Consider the following 7,771-nt stretch of genomic DNA (forward strand, 5'->3'; position numbering starts at 1 on the left):
GAGAAGGGCAAGGTAGTCAGTTCACCAGTCTCCCCAGAGGGTGCATTAATGGGAAACAAAAATAGGTCATCCACCTCTTGTATGACCACAACTGCACTAGGTAATGTAAGGAGAGGCCTCTCACTGTGCCCTTTAGGTAGCAGAAGAAACAGATGTTTCCTCTTCCTAATGGGTAGGAAGTGGAAGAGAAGGTTATGTCTTCTCCTACCAGCTGAAAAAGGAAAATACAAGGTGTGTTTCTATCCATCTGACACTCAGTTATTAAAGTGCAGTCCATTATGAAATCCTGTCCTAGAAAAATAAGCTTTTGCATGTGTCATCAACACAGGGTACATGAAGAAGAGTCAGTATCCTGTGAGCCAATGCTCTGACTACCAACAGAGTCAAGTAGCACAAGAGGAAGGCAAGTCCTTGACTGGCTCCGCTGCTGCCACCTGTAAGAGTTTGTGGGTGTTGTCTCAGGAAAACAAACAAAGAAACAAAAAAATCTGTCCTCTTAAGATAAAGATGACAACTACTCTAGAGAGCTGACCATAGTTGTATGTATGGTCACTTTTTCCCACCCCCTCTCCATTTTGCCTTCATCTGTTCCACTACTGAGTGACACATGCTTGTGTTTTCTTAAGATCTGATAACTGTCATTAATGATCTGCACAGATTGGCGAGACCAGAGCCATTTGAATTACATATATTCTTTCAAATCAGCTGTACAAGATGGGCTAAGGCCTTTACCATCTCTGTAGAGATGAGTGACACGCATGAATACTTGACATCCCTCCCAAACAGGTTGATGTCCTTGCTTCAATATTTTCACTGACAAAAAAAGGGGGGGAGGATGGTTTTCAGTCAGATCTGTGCCTAGACTTTGTGAAGGCCTCACCACTCAGTCCCGTGGAAAAGTTAGTTTATCTGGAGAGAAGCAGCACAACACATTTCAGAAGCTTAGACAAAACTGAATTTTGCAACTCAAAGGTGGAAGGAGCCAAATATACTTCTAAAGGAAGAGAAAAGGGATGGGGAAAGACACAGGAAACTAAGGAAAACTAGGAAAAGGAAAATAGGAGAATAGGAGAAAACCCTCAGAAAGCCAGGATTGCTATCCCCTCTGCCAGAAAAGATTTGGAGGGATATTCATCTTAATACTCAGCAGTGTGCCAGTCTGATGTTTAGGACTCAACACCAGGCACAGTTTCCCAGTAGGCAGCAAGTGTCACTGCCTCATCTGCTTGTGCCCATGCCCCAAACCATCCCAATCCTCAATATCTCCTGGAGAGCAGCTGAAGGCTTGCGTGTACCTGGCTGCCCCTGCCCTCCTGGCACTGGGTGCAGGTAGTTTCCCCAGGGGAAATGGCAGAGCTACTACCCATTTCTGAGAAACCAGCTCTATTCCAGAAGCTGAGGCTCCTGGAAGGAGCTGATACCACAATTTATAACAAAGCAATCAGATGGCAATTTCACTTATACTTTTGAACTTAACCCCAGGCAGATATTTCCTATTGGGTGTAAGAATAGATTGTCTTAACTGGCTTTTGCAATGGGTTAAAACTCTTTGTTTACAAAGTGACATGAAGTATAAATGTTGATTAGTTCTGCTGATTGTCACCAAACTGCCATATGTAACAGTATCCAAACAGCAGTCTCTAACAGTCCAACTCCATGCTTCTGCAAATTTATGTTGTTTCACTAATTGAGCTTTGTCTTTATTCGGCTGAAATTTGTTGTGGCTGAAACTGTTACCCTGTACTGATTGTATAGAAGCCAGAAGTATGGAAGCTTAATTCCAGCTGGAAACTATAATTGATATTATTATCTACAATGCAAATAATTATAACTCTGCATACTTCCTCTTCGGTAGGTTTTTCTTGGCAGGACAATTCAACCCTTGTTGTTGAATTATTCATTTTCTCCCCACTTAGAATACACAGCCTATTTCTTTATTCCAGAAACATTGCAGGCTATTCCATAGCTCAGCCAAATAAGGTCCAGAGTTACATACATTTTGAACTTGCATAAAAGCTCCCCTCCTCAACATCAGGACCTATGTAATATAAAAATATTCTTCTCTGTCAAATTTTGAAAGCAGGTAGCAAGCTAGGTGTTAACAAATCAGTTAATTACATGAAGATCACTAACTGGGTAAAATTTGCCAGCAAACCTGCTATAACCTAAATGCAAACTGTAAGTAAAGAACTAACAAGTAATAAGCCTATTTGCTAGGAGTAAAAAAACCTGAGGTGAAGAAACTACAAATTAGGCAAAAAAAAAAAGAGAAGTCCACAGTGGTTATAGGCTGAGTGAAAGCAGAGAGACAGTGTGCTCACCTACATACTTACCAGAGTATTTACCTCAGCAGTTCTTTCCCAACAAGAGTTCAGAAACTGGGTTACAGGCTGCAGAGAGACAACACTAACTTTCACATGAAGACAGGCTTGCAGTCTTCGGGGAAGCAAATGACAACGGACATAACTGCAAATCATTCTTCTGTAAGCAACAGTGCTCTCCTAAAAAAAAAAAAAAAAAACACAGTGAAATTTGCTGCAAATTAGCAGACTTTCTGCAAACTGACAGTATCCTCTTAGCTAATGACATTGGCTAGTAGCTGGCACCCTCCACAGAAGATTAAACGATAACCAGGTCAGAGGACGAGGTAAATTCAGCACATCTGTAAAATGTACTTCTCCATTCCAAGGGGTAAGTATTTTTGTTTTTGTTTTTTTCTGTAAGGATCTATCTGAAAGCACTATTGGGGCTCATTTGCCTGAAACATTATCTTCAGTGAAACTGAGATGAATTTCTGTAATTTCCTTAGATTGTCTATGGATAAATCAGGGAAAGATTATCTATCCAACTACATGAGGTATTTTTGCTAGCTTTTCTTATTTCAGTTGCTGAATATATACAATATAGATGTAGTTTATCTAGTGTGCTATACTATACATTACATTCATATACTAGCAGCTAAAATATTCCAAAACCCAGTCCAACATCTTTTGCCTATCAGACTCTGTTTCCATCTTCTTGTGTCCTAGAGTGACCAAGACATCAAATATCCCCCCACTGCTCCTTCTTCAGAACCTCCCAGCATTTCCCAGCCTGAATATCCTGCCTCAGCCACCTTTATATCTTTATGTCCCTCCCATACACAGCTAATCATCCTTGAAACTTTATTTTCCAAACCACCCAAACCTAAGCTCATTACTGACCCCATACAACCTGTTTCATACTCCCAGTCCTCCTTATTGTTCTCTCACTTTTCAGTTCCCTGGCTTCTTTAGTCCTGCTTTTTTCTGATTTGATGTTCTTGACTCTGCCTCAAAGCACCTTCTAAACTCAGCTCCTTGCCCATGCCCCAGAACTTGTAGCATCCCTATCTCTTCAGTCCCTACATCCATCTGTTTTGTTCTAAAGCTCCCAGCTGTAGCATCTACACTCTCGCGTGTTGCTGAGGTGTTCATCTTCAATCTGTTTTATCACCCCAGCCATCAGCACCGCTTATCTGATAACAGCTAGGTACTCTAAAACCTGCTTCCCAGGATTCCAGCAAGAAAGAAACAAACAACAGGCAGATATTTATATTTATATGTATATGCTTCAGGGAAATAAAACATTTGAGGAAAATAGCTTCTGGTTATATATACTAGCTATGCACTACCTTCTAGCATGTTAAATAGTCAGAAACTGCATTCAGGTTTGTTGAGGTGATACCAGCTCGATACCAGCGCTGAAAGAAACACTATCCAGTTTGCTTCTGTCTTTCTTTTCTTGTCATGGTATAACATATCTCCTGATGATCATTACTGGAGAAAGTCAACAAGAGCAGAGATAAATGCAAGGCAGGAAAAGGAAGGATTCAGGATATTTCACCTTCTGGTATTCCAACCACTAAGACAGCACTTTCCTTGAACCCTTTTACTTTCACAGGACAGCCTAAAATAATGCTCAAATTACCAACTTGTGACAGGTTCTGGCTTACATTTGAGTTTTCTTCTTCTTTTCTCCAGAAAGATCTTTCTCAGTTTATTCCTTTCATGAATTGCCCTGCCTTGTCCTGCTGAGAGAAGACAACTCTGAGAACAGCACACTCAGTTTCTTCATGAAAGCTTTACTAAAACAGATGTATTACAACCATTACTGAGCAGGTACTAAACATCAGTTATATATAATGCAAATTATTGTTGAGCTAGAGCTTTTACACTGATAACTACACAGAAAGGAACACAATTAGCTTTGTAGAATGCTTGCTACATACTAAGCCAAACATATGCACACCCAGTTTGGTTTTGCATTTAGTTGGATTATTAAGCTCAGCTATTAGAGCATCTACTACCACTGGTTATGCAACAGATAGGAATTGATAAAGTTGTTAGAATCTCTCTCCAGTAAACACACTGGCTAGATTTCTTCCTCCACAGTAGGGTGAGTGCCAACCAGGCTGGCAGTAGTGGCAGAAACCATTTGGCAGTTCACATGCAAGACTGAGGTTCTTTGTGGGATATACTGAACAAATGCACATCCTCAGTGTACACACAAATTCTGTCACATTAAATTCTGTAGTTGTCTTATGGACCACAGTCATTGAAATCAATCTTCTGAAACATGAGAAATGGCGATGCATTGACAGGATGTTCTGAAGCAGATTTTTAAACCTTACTGGAGCCTGCTGGGCAGGAAGAAACAATCCAGAGGCAGCCCAGATTACAGAAACCTAATACATACATCCAATGGAAATGTTATGTTCCACTTTATTCTTATTTTATCTTTCTCCAGATTTAATGAATTGAGAACAGGGAAAAGGCATTAGAAGTTTGAGATACCACTACTTTAGCAGGTACAGACTCAACAGTGCTCTTAAATACAAGTGTCACATTTCCCTCATAATAATCTCTCAATCTGTCCTTGAGAACCATTGAACTGTGAAGATCTTATACCCTTCATGCCCACAGCAATCTGCATTAACAACCTAAGAAAATATTTCATCCATTTATACACAGTCACTAAGTAAAAATGCCCAAGGGAAGCACTTCAAGCAAATTGAAAAACTGTTTGGGGGGAAAGACACCTTACCGACAAGAATAAGAGTCAAGAGCAAGAGGTACTTTCTCCTACAAAGGTTTTAGCTGGAAAGGCAGAAGCAGAGAGCATTCTTCCTCTAGTCATCATTTCATTTTAAGCCTCTCTACCTTGATTGTAGAAGAAAGGGCAATGAGAGAAAAAAATAAGGCAAACTTCCTCCACAAGTGATTTGCTCATTAATGTGACAGTAGAAATACCCAAGATTGTTTATAGGCTCCAGCACTACACACAACAATTTTAAAAGAATAGGTTCCATTTTCTGAAACAAGAGTGATTTTGTTACATTTGCTCTTAGGCTTAAAGGAAATGGACTTGCAGTTATGCAGTTAATGAAATGTAAAGAAGTTGCCACAAAGCTATTCAGGGCTCCAGCCATCTAAAAACATACCACATGACTGCTTGAATATTCAAGAGCTGCCCTGCAAAAGCAAACAGTAATACAATGAAATTAGCAATGGAAAATACTAGCAGTATTTTCAGATTTGACAGTAGCTGATCCCCGGAGCTCCTGAAAACATAGACCATTTAAATGAGCAGAAGTATATGCTTCACGGCTATAGAGGTTCTCTTTCAATTTGTGTGTGCAATGACTGCTCTCCCATGTCCATGCCATTATCTCTACTGTAGACTGTATATACAACTACTCTTAATGTCTTCAAAGGCTTTCTTTATGAAGGAATCTGTTCTTCTTGAGTGTTTATTGTGCATATTTATGACAATACTCTTATTTTTGCATTTTTTTTTTCAGCCCCTTGACCTACTGCATTTGGTTCACTGTAGTACCAATGACCAGCACAACTTCAAATTGTTTTCTTTCACTCTTTCATCTGGTCTTCACACCAGAGTGGTTCAGCAGTCAGCCAGCTGCCTCCCAGGGAACACAACCAGGCCACGCAGACAAGTGGGTCCAGGGGAGTCACTCAGCATGAACTCTCAAATCAGCAACAGCCAATTGTTTCATACTGTGGTGATGATTAATACACATCTTTCAAAACAACAGCAGCAATGCCTGGAGACTGTACTATCTACTAGTACACTCTCTCAGCTCTATTCTCATATAGGAAAGCCAGAAATACCTGTTGCAGAACACTCTTGATATTTTGTGCCACAGATGTCATTAAGTTGTTCACCAAAATGACAAAGACTTAAAAGACATACAGACAGTATATTTCTCAATCAAATATTTCCTTGACTGAGTAGTTTACAAATACAGTCATATGAAAGTCTTCATGGGACAACTATCCCTTCAGGACTTTTTCTCCCCTTGGGATTCCAATCTTTCCCTAGGCTTACTACCAATGAGCTGATATTAAGACTTTTGTAACTTGTTAGAACTTGTGTGAAACACTGTATCTTAGGTGTATACATATTTTATATTATATATTATATAATATATATATATATATATATATATTATATTATATATATATATTTAAAGTCCACTTGAGAAAACGTCAACACTGCTTCACTGGAGTAAGAGATTAGCTCAAAATTAATAAATGCTTTGAAAAGATAAAATGATGCAAGTACAAAGATTTTGTAAACATCTTCTAATCCTCTGATGTTTCTTCGCCAGTTTCCCCTCCCTGGTTTATAAACCAGGCTGTCCAAGGCCACACAACAAGTCAACAGCTGAGCCAAGATAGACTTTAATGCTTTAATTCCATTTCTCAAGCCCCAATGTTTCTGTCCTGTCTTACACTTTGCCTCCCTTTTCAAGCAGTGAGTACTACTCAAATCTCTCCTTTTACTAGGAAATAAGACTTTGTGACTCCAGCCCAAGGTTGCAGAGGAGCTTTACAGTTCTGTGATCTCTTGGGATCAAGGATACCTTGAGCTAAACAGCTGCTAGATGTTAGTTTCTACTGCTGTATCATGTACTGGAATCTGAAACCAAACAAACTCTAGACATTAGCAATAACTTTCTTCTGCCTGTAGACTTCCTGGGAGACAAGCAAACATAGGAAAAATAGACTCCCAAGAACATAGGCAAGCAGAAAAACTAACAAAATTACCAGAGAGGAACACTTCAGCGTTTCTCAGGTTGCAGAGATGCCTAGGTTTGCAGTTGTGCTGTTATCTTGAAAGATTAGTGACTTGATTGTATTCCTTCATCACGGCAACAGCTTCCTCTCCTCCTGGCTCAGCAATGACATCTTGTTTCCTCCCTGTCTGCAAAACATATCCCTGCCTTTAGCATTCTGTTGGTGAAGAATTCTGCTTTGCTGACTTGTTGCCAGCCAAAACTTCTCAGAACACAAGTGAAGGGAATTCAAGCTTTTAGATAAACAATCCTAAGTTCCTGCATACCTGAAGCTGTGCCAGATTCTTACAGAAGCATTGTTCATTAGTGCTAGCTACTATCTCCAGAATTCAAACAGCATTTGAACTAAGCTCTCTTTAAAGAATGTTAGTGTTGAGACGCTCCATTAGTCCACATAGAGGAGGACAGTCTCCAGCCTCAAGTCTTTGGTAACATAAAAAGGCTGTACATGCTTGTTGTAATACAGGCTTTTTTTTTAGTATTTTACCTTACACCACATATTAATGGTGCATATGTTGATAAATGAAGAGCATTAACATACTGCCATTCAATGAAGTACCCATCTGTTTTACTAAACCATCTGTAAAGTTCCAGTTTAGCCTACATATCAAAGACTAATTCTATTCACAGGGGAAAAAAAAAAAAAAAAAAGGA

The sequence above is a fragment of the Meleagris gallopavo genome, chromosome 2, assembly GCF_000146605.3.
Source record: "Meleagris gallopavo isolate NT-WF06-2002-E0010 breed Aviagen turkey brand Nicholas breeding stock chromosome 2, Turkey_5.1, whole genome shotgun sequence".
Classification (NCBI taxonomy): domain Eukaryota; kingdom Metazoa; phylum Chordata; class Aves; order Galliformes; family Phasianidae; genus Meleagris; species Meleagris gallopavo.